We start from the raw sequence: 16,177 nt of genomic DNA on the forward strand, positions 1-16,177 counted from the left end.
CACTCTTACCCTGGTGTGAGGGAGAATCCTCAAAAATGGCCATGCAGGAGGAGCAGCACTGCAAGCCTCCAGCCAGCACAGCCTCCAGCAGCAGGCAGATTTCAGGGGCACGTTAATTAAACCACTCTGAGCAAGGATAGCATGACATGATTCTGTGCTGTCACCCAAAGCCTCCTCAACCCTAGTGAACCAGGTATCACTAGCACAAGAGTTGCTTGTGTGGGCTTCAGTGAAGAGTTTGATATATGTTTTCCTACTGCAGTCAGACAAACACAAATAGCATTTCCTGTATTATTTCCTCTGCTTGGAAGATGGTGTGGAAACTTCATCTGCTTTTTCCGGATTTGTAGGGAGAGAAACAAGGAGGTGAATATCTAGAGAGCTGGCAGAAGTGCAGTAACAGGAAATAAAAGCAAGCCTAGAGAAAGGAAAGCAAAAGCAGACTGAATGCCCCAAACTTGCACAGACAGTGATCAGTAAATGGAATCAGGTACTGTGAGAAGGGGAGTTAAAACAGCTTTGTGTGGTTAACACATGCAATGCAAGACCCCAAAAGAAGAAAGTCTTTATTTCCTGATTCCAAGGGAGCCAGCAGAGCTCAGCAGGATAAGGCAGCAAGGAAGCAAAGAGATTATTAGAAACTGAACAAAGCAAAAGGACAGGGGGTGAGGGGGTGGAAGAGAAGGATATGGATGAGGAAGGGAGTATTATTTTGTAGAGCAATACAGTACTTTGCTGGGTCACAGCCAGTCTCTGAATGTACCTTAGACTCCTATTTCCCATCCTCTCCCAGCTGGATAGATAATTGCCTGACTCTAGAAATATATTAATCATTTTTATGTCTATGATCTCCAATGCCAGCACAAGGAGTGCTGTTAGACAAAGCTGTGTCTCACTGTAGGCAACAAGTAAAAAACAGGACCCCCTTCCCCTCCTGTATCTGAGATCAGTCTCTAAGAAAAGCACAGGAAACATCAGGAATTCCCAAGGATCGATGGGGTAAGATCTTCCTATGGTCTCAGGCATATATATTGTATTCCTTCCCTAAGACTTTCATACACAGCCTGATTTATTAGCCTTAGTCAGCATTCTGTCTTGTACACCTGCCAGAAAAGCACAGTGGGATGAAACATCTGGTAAATTCGCTCAAATTCTATTATGAAATATCTTCAATTCAAGTTTCAATGAAAAGCAAACAAGCCTTTAAAAAGTGCTTTGCTTTGCTGTCAGAAAACCCTGGCAATCAGCAGTAGGCATTAGTCCTCTTTTCAGGGCTGTCAAGGGAGAAGAGCTCCCATTGTGAACCACTCTGGACCAGGCAGAAGATCATGTGTACCATTGCTAGTTCAGTGACATTTGACTTGTTCACCAGTGCCTGCTGTGGCGCTGCCATGCAGTGACATTTGCTTGCACTTTAGGAGCACCTGGGGAGGTAGGGAGCACATGGAACACAGCAGGCTTGTCTCCCCCTGCAAGGCAGGGTGCTGCAGAGCCTCCCAGCTCAGCCAGCTCTGAACTGACTCCAGATCTGGTGCAGTCTGACAACGTGCAGGCTCCAGCCTCCCCAGAGCCAGCTTGGGGATTTCTGACAGTACAGCACGGTGCCTTGCAGATGTCACCAAATGCAGACTGTGGTGATAAACAGGTACAGCCTGTCAGGCAGCAGAAAAGAAAAGGAGGTACTTAACAAATGTATTTCTCTATGCTGGCTCCACACCTATGCAAATCCATTGGTCCAAAACTCCCACATTATCCTTCCATGTAGGGCAGAGGCCAGAGGCCATTATTTCAGTCTCTAAATTGGAACAACACCTATAGAGAACCTGCTCTTCGTTTCTGCAGGTGAGTTCCAGCCCTCCTCAATCACTTGGGCTGTTTGTGGAGAGAGGTGAATGTCCCCCACCAAAGGACTTTTCGGTGGTAGTTTAATTTCTGTAGAAAATCATTCCTCTCTTATGGTCAGCAACTTTAATAAGTGGTTCTGCTGCAGGAAATGAATGTATTGGTGGATCAAACTACAGCAGTTGACTGTATTGATCCACAGGGGATATTTTTTAATTGGTGAGGAGCCCTTATAGAGCCATCTGACTTTCCTACATACCTATGGCGCATGGTATATTTGAGACAGATTTAGCTACAAAAGGCCAAATCAAAAAGACAGTGAACACATTAGAGATCATTATAGAAAACAGAACTGGCTTAAGAACTAGTCCACCTGTAGAGGAGCAGATATATACATTCATGGCAAGCTGTGCACTGAATGATGGTATAGCAGAGAATATGCTTATCTGTGCAATCCACACAACACACTGTCTGCAGTCAACACATTCCTACGTGCGCTGGCATGAGCCATGTGAAACTGATTTTCCATTTATGCCAATTCTCATGTTACACCATGCCAGGGTGCTGGAGCCTGGACACAGGCAAATCCCTGCCACCCTCTTTGGCTCAGGGTAACTTCAGGACAACACAAAGTACTTGGAGTAAAACAAGATAAGACATAAAGGGAAAAAAACAAACCAATTAGAAGTGCTGTCAGAGCTGGAATTTCTCTGGGAACGTGTGATACAACTGGAGAAGCTTTAAAAGTGCTGCAGACAGTAATGTGGCTGCCAAAAAAGAAAGCAGCTGTCAGAGCAGGGAACTTTTTTGGGTCAGGGCTAGTCATAAAGAAGATGACATTTTTCACAGTTCTCATTTAATCTGGGCAAAGAAGGCTGAGTGGGGAGAGGCAACAGAGACAGGAGCAGAGCTGCAGCCACAGAAGATTAAAACATCTCAGAGTTGTGTTTAGAAACAGTCTGCAAAAGAGGCTTCTGGCAACAGAGAGAACTTCTGGACCAATCCAATAACAAGGCAGCAGTCTCAGTTTTAAGGGGCGCTTCTGAGAAATCCTCTTGAACCTGCCAAGAAGAGGAAGTCAGTCAGTCCAGACCAGAACTGATGGCAAGAGGACAGTCCTCTGCTGTTGCAGGCAGGAAAGAGAATGTAAACTACCATGGAAAATGAGACTGGAAGTGCAAAGGTGCAAGGAACCCATAGCTGGAGCTGAGTGAAAAAACAACACATGAAGCTACAGACAATGCCTATCATTTGGAGAAGAGGCACAAGAATGTGAAGGAGCTCATTTGAATGGAATCACAGCATGGAAATCACAGGAGTGCCAGAAATAGTGACTTCAGCAATGAAAGAACCACCACAGATACAAAGCAAATGGGTAAAAAACCCTCCCATTTACCGAGCAGGACCCTTCGCTAATCCCCACTGTGGGAGGATGTGAATTGTATGCTTGAATAAATAATGAACTGGGAAAGAAAGAATATGTGATAAATAGTACCATGGAGAAAAACACAGACCCCAGGGTAAAACACATGCCAAGGTCCTGGTCTCAAGAGAGTGAACCAAATGTGGACAGAAGGTAGCAGAGCAGCTGGGGATGCTGTGTGGGGCAGGCTAACTGCTGGGCTGGCAGAGCTCTGCCGGAAACCAGGGACAAAAGCAGGGAGGAGAAGGAGGGATGAGACAGATAACAAAGCCATTGCAGACTGTCTCTATGGGGAAGAGCCAGGACTGGAGAAACATTGGTCAGCCAGTACATTTAATAGATGGAAAACTTTTACTTCTCCAGTGAAGTGTGTAACTAAAGTCACCACAATGATAACATAAGGTGGGATTAAAATATTGTCCATTTCACGTTCTAGTGAATTGTGTTTTGAATGAAGTCTTTTCCCCTACAAAAAAAAAAATAAAATTCTCTTTTTCTATAAGAAAGTAATGTAGCATCTGCTATCACACCACATCCAAATAATGTGTCCTGATCATCACGTTTGGAGGAGGCAGACAGTAGCTCCCTGCAAATCTACAACATAGATAGAGAGCGCTTTCAAAATGTTAAAATTACACAAAGGGTTATTGCCTTGCTCAAGATAACCCAATTCCCTTCTGCCAAGCAGTGCTAACAGAGCAGATCAGGCCCTTGTCCATTCTGATATGGCAAGGGACAGCTGCAATCACACTGCCCCAGGCACTCTGCAGGAGCCTCCCTCTCTCTGTACCTCACCTTTCTGCCCTGCTAGGAAGAAAAGGCCATGAAGCAAACTAGAAGAAAGTACAAGCTGTAAGAGGCCTCCCTGCCAGGACTGCCAGAATTCACCCTGATCCAACGGACCAGCAGAAATCCAACTTCTTCCAGGCTCAGAGACTCTGGGAAAGAGCAGCAGGGGTAAGGGTATGGACACAGGGTGGGTCATGAATAACTGTGGGAGGTTTGTGAACAGTGGTGTGGAACAGCTTTTTTTCTGTGACTCCCATCAATGTGGGAGCCACCTCCTTGCTCCAGTTGTAAGACTGTGCTCTTGCAAACACCTTTTTTTGTTGCTTTCTCTAGCTGCTATATCAACAGAACATTGTATTCATTAATTTCCCTATAATTACAGTTTATTCTAATCAATAAAATTAATGATGAATGATCAAGAAAATAGAGCAGAGAAGAGAGAAGAAGGCAGTTTTGTGCTCTGAGTGGGCTTTGGTCATCATTGGCAAACTGTTTAGGATCTCAGTCCCAGCCATCAGAAAGCAACCCCTCAGCCATCCCTCTCCACCCTCCAGTTCCCTTTGCCATCCCCAGCTTGGGCAAGCCTCTGGTGTTGGGCTGCATGGGTGGTGACAAGGTAAGGAGGGAGACAGGATAGAGAATGGAAGGGACGGACAAGCTCCATATTTAATCTCCTCTGTTCCTTGTAAAGCTACCATTGCCTTGGCTTCATCATTTCCCTCCTTTTCTCCATGGCTTAGAAACAGCAAGTTCTGAACAACAAGGAAAAAAATCATAATGCTTCAGGGATGTAATCAATATAAATTAATGGATGTTTTTTGCCCCAGGGAAGCACAGGCTCCACACTTCCTTCTGTCTTTTCTTGCAGCCCCCAGGCCTTTTGTCCTCTGGCAAAAGCTCCCCATTGAAGTGCATGGCATTTTCTGGGCACTATATCTTCAGCATATTCTTTTCAGCAGTGTAATTTTTTTGATAGTCACTTGAATAATCAGCAGTCAGTGTTAGAATACAGCATTGTACACTGACACCCCCAGCCCCCAGGAAGCAGCAGAAGATGAAGAGGGAAGCCTGCAGTTCTTACTGGCCTCATTTTCTTTCCTTGAGAACTAGCTCTTTCTTTCCTACATACAAGTATCCCACACAGTTAAGGCCAGCCCTAGTTATCTATAGCCAGCCCTTGTTCCCATCCCTAATATCACTCAACTGGAGCACGGGGGCTGTTTAGCCCAGCAAGGGAATAACATGGGCTTCTAAAATTGTCCCAAAATGTGTTGTTTGCACAACAGCACTCTGTATTCCAAACCTGAACATCTCTTTAGATGTGGCAGTACTTAAAAACGCCTGTAGAAATTTTTCATTGCAGGTCTGAGTTGATTTGTTAAATGTTACCACAGGGCTAGTAAAGAAGCTGGATGCTTTAGGTCCTACCCTTTCAATACCAGGATGCATTTTGTAAATAATTTAACATGACAGAAGAAATTAAGGAAGGAAACATAGAACCAAGTTTGAAGGAAGGAAAGACTGTTCTTTTATCACAGCTGAAACCATTTACTTTTGTTACATGTACTTAGATTATTTCTTAAGTACTCAGCTTTTTTAATGTTAATTCAAGCTTGCTGTTTCTTGCTGGCAGCCAGCCATATGCGACCCCTGTTCTTTATAAACATTACACACCATGCAAGGTGATTATGTGGTTGCAGAAAATGCAACCTCTCCTGCAAAGCTAAACTCTATCAGCCTGAACCATTGGCTTGCTGCCTCCTCTCCTCTCCTGCTCTGAATTTGCATCATCAAAGGCTGAGATGTAAAAGATTTTTCAGTGAGGAAGGCATCTTACTGGAGACCTCTTCTGCTTCCCTGTAATTTCAGGATGTTGTTTCATCCTGTCCTCTTCCAAGAGTACAGCTGTTCAACCAAAAGTTAAACTGACAACCAGGAGAGGTGATAATCTCACCTGAGACCATGTAATGGCCTTCAGAGGGCTTGTGAAAGTACTATCATCCTCCTTTAATCTTCCCTACCTGGTAAGCAGGAGGACTCCTGAAGTCCTCAAAACCTGCTTAATTAGCTGCATTGTTGGGAAGTCTGCTGGTGGCCCACTGTGACAGTGTTGAAGAGAATAGTCACAAAATGAAGTCATAGGGGCATTTTTAACTCAGGAATTTCTGAGTTTGCATTTGGGCTCTGCAAACACATCAGAGGCCTGATGAGGAGAGACACAAAAACTCCAGGGAAGACACTGCACACATACCAAGCAGAAGCTGACCCAGAAATCCTAGGGATGGGCTTAAGGCTGAAGCAGAGTGAAACAAGGCCAAATGGAAGCTCTGTCCTACCATAGTCAATAGGTGCACTCAAGCAGAGCATCTCAGGAAAGGGAGGGAGAAGGAGAACAAGAAGGCTTTTTTGGGGGGGAAAAAAATTCTATAAGCAAACTGTGGGCTTGCCATGAAGGAATCTGGGGGAGTAACCCAGATAATTACATTGCTCCTGTTGCATTCATAGGAGAGCCAACCTCTAGGAACAAGAGCTACTATATACCCCTAAAAGCAAGTGCATTAGTTTAGCTTTAAACATGATCAGAGTTTCACTGAGAACAAGCACCACCAAGGGTCTATGGCTTGCTGAAACCCTGCCAATCCTTCCAAAGTTGTTTCCTTTAGAGGCACAATGCACACCGAGCCTTCACTATTCCCTTTCTCTTAGGTTTTTTTACCTGGCCTTGGAAAAGCCAAAAATGGACAGGAGCATTGTGTGATTCAGCAGATTTAGAAAGGTAAAGGCCATCCAGTGAAGTTAAATAGAGAAAAAATTGACACAAAAAGAAAAATTAAATGAATGCATGTGTAACTAAAATATATGAAAGGTGTATGAGACAAGAAATAGGTGAGCAAGTGCTGGAATAAAACTAAAAGAATAAAATCTGGCTAGGAAAGGCTGAAAGGAAGAGTGGAAAATATTTTCAAGGAATAAAGACAAATAAGAATTTTTCAAGTATACAAGAAGAAAAATGTCAGCAGGGCTCTAAGAGAGTGCTGGGGTTATTTAGTAAGAGATGAAAAAGATTGCAGAAAAATGAAATCTTTACCAAGTGTTCATAAGAAAGGATGTAGGACTGAAGCAGGAGAGAGAATTACTTTTTCCATGAGAGGAGGGAAAATGCTCAAAGAACTCCAGGTCACAAATAGAAGGAATAAATAAATTACAGCTCTGCATAGTACAGACAGTCCCCCTGCCAATCACAGAGGAGGCAAGAAGGTCTCCTAAGAGTGAATTTTAAATATATTCTGTAAGAGCCAAGAATAGAAGAAAAATGGATTCCTATTATATTCATCCATTGCACTCATTTGTCCAACATGAAACAGAAATCTATACAACCTTCCAATCTTAGGTACTTTGAGAGCAGAGATCATCCTCAAGAAACTACAGTTATATTATTTTAGTACCTCTGATGCTGCAAGGGTCAGACAGGGAAGGACTGGATTTGTGCGTGCACACAACAACTCCCATCTGGCCCCGCTTCATACCCCGAAGCTGCTGGGGGAACAACAACCCTCTGAATCCCTTCTTGGTGTTCATAACTCAGGAAGGGATTTCTGGGTGTTGCAAGATGGAGCAAGCTCACCTATGAGTCCAGTCAGTGGCTTGCTCTGGAAGCATTCACCAGATGAAGAATGAGCAGAGTTAAGCTGCAGACAGAAAACCACAAGTACGAAGTGAAAACAGCGTAGCATCTCTGAGATGGGAAAGGCTTCAGGAAAAAAGTTGTTGGGACTTCATAATCCAACTCTACCCACTGTCCTCATTCCTTTAACGAAAAAAAGAAGTTGCTTGTTTGGGTTTTTTAATAATTTTTTTTAATGTATTTAAGGTCATGATATTGACAAGGCACATAAGCACATGACAAGAGAAGGATGTGGCCTCTCCTTGGGAGTTACAAAGTGCCATGGCTGATGTGCTTTGAACAAACCCCATCTGGATGCGTGTCCCAAAGAACAAACACTGCCAAATGGCTGTCAACAGTGTGCACTCTCTGAGCTGCCTAGCCCTTACCTTGTATTCAGTTTCATTCTTCATTTAGCTTTGGAAAACTAAGTGTATAGGCATAAGATTGGAACCAATGTATTACAGCATCTTAGGGAACACTGAAGAAGTAATAAATATTGTCAGATGCTGACCCTTTCTCCTTAAAGTGTTTTTGCTCAAACTTGGCTTTTCTCTCTGCCACCTCTCTATCCTTTCTGTTAGAACACAAGGTGACCTTTCCATGCTTAATTATCTGAACAAAATACACAGAACATTAATGCCAAAAATGCCCCTTGTGCATTCTACTACATTTGCAGATCTTTGAAATAATCTAACCTAATCTCTTCTTTTCCAGGTTCGGGTGAATGTAGTGTGAAATAACCAAACAAGCAAAGGGAGGATGGACAAACACATGCTGACAAATACAGGCCAAGCAATAGAGTCTGTGTGTGCATGCACAAGAAACTGTTCCCCTGTGGAGTTTGACTCTGTTCTGAAACAGACACTTGATAGTGCTTTGCCTTTACATAGAAATGTTCATGCAAGCGTCTCAAGGCATCTTTCAAACAGTCCTGGGAGCACAGTGTGGCAATCAGAAACTACCACGTATAATCATTTTACAGAAGAGTGAATTGATTCATACTGTCTGGATGATTTATCCTCCTTCATCACAAAAAAAAACCAGTGAAGAAGCTGGGAGTACAACATGGAAATCACTACTCATGAGGCTCTAATTATTATCTTTACTCTGTGCTCTTCAGCCTTGCAGATTGACAACACCACACAGTGTGAATCCCCCACTGTGCACTTGGGGAGGATGGGCTTCCTTCACCAGGAGCACACCTCTACCTGAACACTGCTTGGAGCACACTCATTGATGTATTTTTGCTAGCAGAGACTGGAGCCCCACCCACTCACCTCGCTACCTGTAATTTGTGGCACATTCAGCTGACCTCTGGCACTGGAACATCTCATCTACTGCTCGTGTGATGAGGCTATTTCACATGACTGGCACTTTAGCTGTGCTGGCACAGGGGAAAATGGGGCTTCCAAATCCATTCTTGCAGGGAGAAGTGAAATTGCAGGTACCCTGAAGTCCAGTTGGGCACAACCCCGCCACACTGGAATAGGAGAAACAGGAGCTACTAGCATGTCTTACCGATGGACTACTTCCAGAGCTCCCCCACAATCAGGTTCTGAGGGAGGTACGTGCCTTGGGCTAGATGAAGTGTTAGGTCACAGCTCAACGTATCATGCAGATCTCCAGGCAGAGGCCTTAGAAAACTCTTCAGTAGGCTGGAAGCACAGTAAAGCTCAGGCATACTTTGGAGGAGCTAAAGTGTGATAGAAAAAATGTTAAAACCCATTTCTATATGAAGAGGCACTTAAGTAGTTCAGCCAATTAGACTACTTGATTGGGTGACATTCCAAACACTATCATTTTGCACACAGGGTGCCTCATGCATGAATGAACTGAACATGGCATTTGAAGGCTTTGCTTTTTGTCAGTTTTCTCTGTGGAATAAGTAAGTTCATATTAATTTCCTTAGCTTTTTGGCTATAAATGCTCAGGGCATCTAATAAATTGAATTACTATTTATTTAGTTACTACTTGGTTATTTAAGAACTTAATACAAACATATGTAGTGACCTGAAGTTGAATTACACAATTCCTCATTTGCAGTTCAGCTATCAAGATGGAATAGCTAAGCTTCTCTTCACAGTCCTCTAGCCTGGCATCCAAGTGGACACAGAAGCAATTGAGATCATTCAAATGGAGACACCCCCAGGGTGTCATATGCATTTAGAGAGAACAACTGAGAAGTAAGAGGAGCATTTAATACAGGAGAAAAATGTCCCTTAGGCAAAAATTTCGCTAGGCACTAGAGACTTGTGGGATAATCCCTTTCCTGCACACATGACGCAGTTCAGTCTTCAGCTCCTTATTGTGCAAGCAGCCCTAGAAGCTTTTGTAAACCTGCCCTCTTTCCTGAATGCTAGAATTAAGATGCTGTAAATATACAAATAATTTCTCTTGTCTTTCACCAAAACACTGCTAAGCATTTATACAAAATCCTTCACTACAGTCACTCGACACATTCAGAGGTAAGCACTCCCCATCTCTCTTTCCTGGATGACAAGAGGCATGGAAAGGACAGACCTAGATTAGGAATTACTCTTAGAGTTTTGATGCTGAATTCAAAATAATTAAGGTTGTCTTTTTATTTTTAAGGCAAGCAAAGGTGTCTGGATTTACAGAAATCTTAGCCATCTCACAGGGGAATGTAATTTAGCCCAAGTGATGTACCCAAATCTCCAGGAGAGTTCTTGGGTACATTTCTGCACACACAGGTGCACACAGACCTCCTCTATCTCTGTTCTGCAGTGTCTGGGTAAGAGCCTGACACAATTTGGACACCAGTTCGCAGCAGTTTGATCCAGTAGGCCTCACCCTACAGCAGCACTAGTTCTGTGAACTTCTGAGAGAGTGATGCACCAGCTAATGGCTTAGCAACCCACATGAACTATAGCCTTCCTCTCTGATTGGAATAACAGTCCTGAAATAATTAATGGTTTCAGGAGAACATAATCACGCTATTTGACATATTCACTAGAGCGATGCAGGTCCTAAAGGTGATGATAAATCTCTTCGATCAACCAATTTCAGATTATCTACAGAGGTTGAAGAATAATTAGTCTGATTCACCTTTAAGTTGCTTCATTTCTAAGCTGATTAAAAAAATTGGCTTCAGCAACACTACTGTCTTAGAGCTGGAACAAGGCAGAACCCTACCTTGCAATAAATCTGGAATAATACAGCATTTTGGGAGGACTGATAAGGAAAAGCATCCAGCCAAGTGGGGCCAGGATTTAAACGGTCCTTATTAGGGTCTCCTGCTCTTTGAAGGGTCAGAATGTCACAGAATTGCAGAGGACCCCCAGAAACCACTTCCTGCCCTCCTGCATGGCGGGACCAATGCACCTCTGACTCTCTCAACAGATGTTTGTCCAATCTGTTCAACAGTGCTCTAAGCAAGCCAAGGACTTGGTCCTTGACTTTATCTCAATCCCCAAGATAAGTGAGAAATCAGGCATGTTTTCTGTATATGTCAGAGAAATTAAAAACGCAATGGATTTTCATATCAGACTGTTGAGGACTAATTACAACAGTGTTTTCCAGCAAACCAGTGATTGTAGGCTAATTTTCTGTTATGAAACAGAAACCAGGGTTAATGAGGCTAATTGTGTCTACCAGTGTTCCGAACAAAAAGGAAGCCAACTCAATTTTGAAGCGAGTTCTTTGTCAGGAACAAATTGAGGAAAATTGCTACAGTTGTACCAGCGTTTCCTAAAATTGCTTAGTACCATGCTTGGGAAACCAACACTACAGAACACAAGCTAGTGGCACAGAAAATGAAGCTTATTAGACAGTAAGTATATTGAGTTCCAAATGCATGGCTGTGTGACATACTGTGATGGTTGAGCTGTTGAAAGCAATGCAACAGGGAGTCAATAATAGAGTGAGTGACCCTCATTCCAGCTCTACGGAGGTACTACAAAGAAAAATCAAGGTATGTCGTCATATCTGTCAGAAAAACAAAATATCCAAGTTCTGTGTCTCATCTGTGACTGATTAATTCATTACATGAGCTGGACTAGTTAAAAATGAATGCATTACCCTGCAAAGCAAAATCCACCAGCAGAAGTCCCTTGAAAAAAAAACAAACAAACAAACCAGTTTAGCCTCTCTTGCTATGAGCTGATAATTGTATTAATTACTCAGAAGAACTAAATTATTTCAGTGACAAAAGACATAAACAGTATATACAGCACTGTACAAGCAGCTGCTGCTGGGGAAACCTCATCGAATGCACCTCAGCATTAGTGCCCCTGCAATTCCCTTGCCAGTCACTGGTGAATCCCCAGCCAGGCCTGCCAGCAATGCTTTGAGTTTGTGATGTAACCAACTGCAACTAAAACGCAGCCACGTTCATTTGCACTCCACACTGGTGCCCAAATCAAGCCAGTGTGTGCTAGAAAGAGTATGAAGGCTTTCAGCTACAAAACACACAGGCACAATGTCTGCAGTTTCACCTCACTGCAAAATTCAGGCTGTCTTGCTCCTCTGTGTGCCCAAGGCAGAAGCATCCTGGGATTTACAGGGGAGCCTTACTCTGCTGCAGGAGAGCTTGTGTGGGAGAGATCTAAAGAAAATCCACATCCATACATGTGGCAGTGCAAAGAGGAGCTCCTTAGGATGACCGTGCATAATAAAACATTATAGCATGCCAGACAGCAAGGACAAAAAGCAGGAAACCAGGCAAGTGGAAAAGGTCCTGTGGGGAAAATTGTGGACCTAAGGAAGGAAAAGAATTAATGTTCTAATACATCAACCCAAGAGAGAATAAAAAACATATGGAAGAAAGGGAGAATCTTAAAGATTAAGCACAAACAAGGAGACATAGTAGTTAAAAAAGGAAACAAAAATGGGCATAACATTAAGGTCAGTAAAGGTCACCAGATCTTTGACCTACACTTTGTATCCAAAAATCAGTCCTGGGGAAAGGTGGCAAGAGGAAGCAAAGGGAGTCTTGAGACAGGAGTGGGGAGCACCTGGCTGAGATCTCGACTTTCATAGTGCAAAGCCCATCTGATGTCTTTCAGTTAAAGCTACAGCCAGCAGCTACCCAGCTCCAGTGGCTTCCTGATCTGGGGCCTTTTGCAGTCTGTAATGTGTTCCCTGGAACTGAAGCTCTCCTTTAGAAAAATGATGTCTGCAGCTCTTCTGGTTTGCCAAGATACAGCCTTCACTATGTAAATCAGTGCTCTGCTGTCTTGGTGAATCTGCAGCCTGAGGTATGAGCACCTCCCATTCATCTTAGTGGGATGTGAACCTCAAAGCCTCATTGTGACTCTCCAAATGTTAACACTATATTAAACAAGTTGTTTAACATACAAATGCTGGGTTTAAGTCACTCACATTTGTACAGCATTTGTGTAGGAGAACTGGATTTGACTTTGATTTTGCATCTGAAAAACAGAACAAAACAAATACCTGAATTTCCAACCATTGGTCATTCGGCAAATCAGCTTTATTTTGGTTTAGAGCTGCAGGGAGGGGCTTAGGCTGAATGAATGCTGTTTTCCCTATTTATCATCTCCAGGTAGGTGAGTGATTCTTCTGTTTGCTTCCAGAACTTCAATTCCCTCTCCTAAAGCTGGTGTTCATACCATTTGGATTTACAAACCTTTTGATTCACTTTTCTGCACCAGCTCTACACTCTTTATTCACTCTTTTGGCTCTTCAGAAGAGTTCAGCAAGGACACGGAAAGAAGAGCTCAATGATGGGGCACCATCAGACCATCAGGAAGCCTCAGGTGCCCTTTGCTCTCACTGTGCAGCTGCATGGGCAGAGACAGACCCAGTACTGGAGAGAGGCAAACGCTCCATCTCACAGTGCCCACAAGGGGTGAAAACCAGGTTTCTACAAGTGGCTGGCAGCTACAAATGCTGCGTGTTCAGGTCTCAAGAGGAATCACTTCAAAGTTTGGAAATTGCCAATTTCCATCCTGAAAAACCTTTGAAAGCCTTGCAGTTAAGCAGCCGACACCTCTGGTCTCCAAGTTCCCCATTAGCTCTAGGAAATTGTAGGTAAGAGCCTTAATCAGAAGCCACAGTCAAGCCCCCACACTTTGGCCTTGAATAAAGACTTCAGTACTGGGCTTACTACTAGAAGTGAATGCACATCCCTCAAAAAACAGATCAAAAGACAAATGAAACTGCCTGCTCAGATAAAGCCCTTTTCAAAAAGTTACAAGGGGGAGGGGAGGGCCATGCGAGAGGATGTAAAGAAATGTCTGTTTAAAGATAAAATAAGCAAGATACTGTGATGAAGAAAGTGAACAATGAAACAGAATCCAGTACAGAGAGATCAAGTGAAAGAAAACCACATTACTATTTACAGTAAAGATCACTCATCTAACATGTATAATTAGAAATTCACACACAAAGATAAAAGTGACCAGTGAATGCTGTTGTAATCAAAAATAATACAGCATTGTATATATTTTTAAAAAAACCTAACACTCTCCAAAAATAGGAATAATGGGTCTCATTAATAAGAGTTTTCACCCGAACTAAACAAGTTCCCTTTATTCACATTGCAGTTCTTCCTAGCCTGCCAAAAGAAACCCTCACGATAAGGCGTCACAGCGCAGCCCCCCCGCCCCACACATCTGTGCCTCCATGAAGTTCAGTTGCAGACAGGACAATGATACCCAAAGAAACCCATTCACATTTCAAAGACTTACATCTTCACGTGAGTTTGCATTGCTTGGGCCTTATCTGAAAGTACAGCACAGCACTTGGACTCTTCTCTTTGTGCAAAACAATGGCTCACAACACTTCAGCACTCATTGCACACACATATCTTTGGCTGAAACACAAATGTTCAGTGAATATGTGGGACAACGCACCACAGTGGAAAACCCTGAAGGGCAAGGAGTGCTGAGAGAAGGTAATAATATATCAGGACAATTTGGAAGGCTTAAAATATCTGCTTAGGAAAGTGTCTTTTTCTTTAAAAAGGAAAATGAAACAAAATAAAAATTAAAGCCAAACAAACAAAACCACAAACAAACAAAACCCAAAAGAAAACAAAAAACCCACACAGAAAAAAAAATTTACAAAGACCCCAAAAGAAGCAAAAAAAAATAAACCCAAGCATCTTCTAGTAATGGAAGCAAGTGCTTTTCTCTTGGTTTCCTGGAATTTTCATAGTACTCCATTATTATTTGCATGCCAGTACCCCAAGCAGACACAAGTCAGAGGGAGTTGCTATTTGGAACTTGTAATTGGGTAGAGAATCAGACTTCCATGCAGGTGACAAGCAAGAGGGTTTGTAACTAGACAGAGTCCCATGAGACTCACCAAAAATTCAGCCATGAAAGCGAGCAAATCTGCAAAAGGGGACATGATCAGGTTGCAGCCATATTATCATAGCCCTAGAAAATTACAACTGACTATGTTATTTACTGTTTTTTCCGAATCTGATAATATACTAACAGTACCCTGTGCTTAACAAGGTACTCCCAAGGGCATCTATGACTGCTGACATTGCACCATTCAATCTCTGCCCAGTGAAATTATGCTGGAAAGGCCATAACCTACTGAGCTGGGCTGTTTCTGGTCTCCCTGGGCTGTAAGTCTACCACAAACAGCGTGATCTGGAAACCTGTCACTGAGCAACTGCCAACTCTTCCTGTTGTGCTACAAAGGACAATAAATATTGTTACATGGCCCTAGATTTATCCTCATTATGTCTCTTAGGTGCCATTATATGCCACATGGAAAAACACTTGTCAAGAAAAAGGATGGGAAAAGAAGATGAGATAAAATACCTCATCTATGGATTTTAATTTGACTTTCCTCCCTATGCAGGGTTTGTGTGTTAGGGGATTTTTTTAACATAAGCAGCCAAGTATTCTGCAGATTCATCTGTGGGGAAAAGAGAGATCTCACTGGTCAGCACCTCCGAAAAGCTAAGAAGATAGGTTGTGTCCTGCAGCTTTAATATTTTAGGCTTATTAACAAAGAAAAAAATGTCAATAAATCTCTTCATTGTTGTCATCTACATCTTATCTTTTTCTTAAGTCAGCAGTACTTTTAATCTAAACTTTTCTTTCTATTCTCCCAAAGCAGTAAGTAATAATTACATAACTAGCGCAAATCAGAGGCAAACATAAGACAGGAACAGAAATCTAAAACTTTCAAAACATTATTTTTTTATATTATTTGTCTAATTAAATATATACTATACCCCAGGCACTCTCATTATTATTATTCACCAGCAGCCAGCCCAGCAAATATTCACTGAATTCACACCTTTAAAAAAAAAAAAAAAGAGAGAGAGAGGAGAGATGCAGACAGATGGAATACATCAGTAAGTCAGGAAAACAGCTATCTAATCTTGAGTCAAACGTTTTTACAGGAAACAAAAAATAATTTCTTACTTTCCAAAACAATTTACAACATACTAGCAATTATCAGAAAACCTGCCTGCACAATAAGCCTTTATAAACATTTTCTTCACCTCT

The sequence above is a fragment of the Corvus cornix genome, chromosome 10, assembly GCF_000738735.6.
Source record: "Corvus cornix cornix isolate S_Up_H32 chromosome 10, ASM73873v5, whole genome shotgun sequence".
Lineage (NCBI taxonomy): Eukaryota > Metazoa > Chordata > Aves > Passeriformes > Corvidae > Corvus > Corvus cornix.